Source organism: Scaptodrosophila lebanonensis, unplaced genomic scaffold, assembly GCF_003285725.1.
Source record: "Scaptodrosophila lebanonensis strain 11010-0011.00,11010-0021.00 unplaced genomic scaffold, SlebRS2 tig00000563-arrow-arrow-pilon, whole genome shotgun sequence".
NCBI classification, from domain to species: Eukaryota; Metazoa; Arthropoda; class Insecta; order Diptera; family Drosophilidae; genus Scaptodrosophila; species Scaptodrosophila lebanonensis.
The window spans coordinates 57366-58607 of NW_022060704.1; positions in this window are offsets into that span (position 1 = coordinate 57366).

The window sequence follows — 1242 nt, forward strand, 5'->3', positions numbered from 1 at the left end:
AACAGCAATTATAACCAAGTCCGACTGGTGCAAACCACGTCGGAAAACCAGTAAAAACCCTTGGGATAAAGAAAACTGTGGAACAAACGGTTCACGCAATAAACCTTAATTTCAATCTTTATGTTACACTAAAAAATGAAGCAACACATAAGTTGTACACATTGCTGTTTGATACAGGTGCAGATGTGTCTTTAATAAAGGAAGATACGGACTCGTTTGATAACGTCAATTATAATAATATTACTCAATTGTCCGGTATAGGTGAGGGAACAACCAATTCCAAAGGATCGGCAATGATAGAACTCCTATCAACATGCTATGCTATCCCTCATGACTTTCATATAGTAGATTCAGACTTTCCGCTTCCATGTAATGGAATAATAGGTATAGATTTTATGAAGAAATATAATTGTCAAATAGACTTAAATCAGGAGAGTGATTGGCTCATACTGAGACCTAATAATATTGATCACTCAATAAAAATCCCAATACATCATACACTTCAAAATAGTTACACAATTTTGCCAGCAAGATCCGAAGTCGTCCGAAAAATTTCTATAAATACTACAAGCAAGTATATATTCATACCAAATCAAGAAATTGAAAACGGAGTATACATTGGGAACTCCATTGCAGACTCTAAAAATATTTTTGTCCGAATTTTGAATACCACAGATAAAAATGCAATCATTCAGTTAAACGAAGTAAATTTTGAACCATTGAGTGATTATGAAATAATAGAAACAAATATGAACAGCAGTCACATTGAGGTCTTGGACAAACTAAGTAAAAATTTCCCACCACAGTTCGAACACGCTCTTACGGAGCTATGCACCAAGTACATTGACGTATTCGGAATAGAAACCGAATCGATATCAACCAATAATTTCTACAAACAAAAGATAAGAATGAAAGATGATGAACCAGTTTATATTAAGAACTATAGAATTCCACATAGCCAAAAAGAAGAGGTAGACAAGCAAGTCGAGAAGCTAATAAAAGACAAAATAGTAGAACCGTCAGTCTCAGAATATAATAGCCCATTATTGATAGTTCCAAAGAAGTCATTGCCGGGTTCTGATAGTAAAAGATGGCGTTTGGTGATTGACTATCGCCAGATCAATAAAAAAATATTGTCCGACAAATTTCCGTTGCCCAGAATTGATGATATTCTCGATCAATTGGGTAGAGCTAAGTACTTCTCATGTTTGGATCTGATGTCAGGATTTCATCAGATAGAGC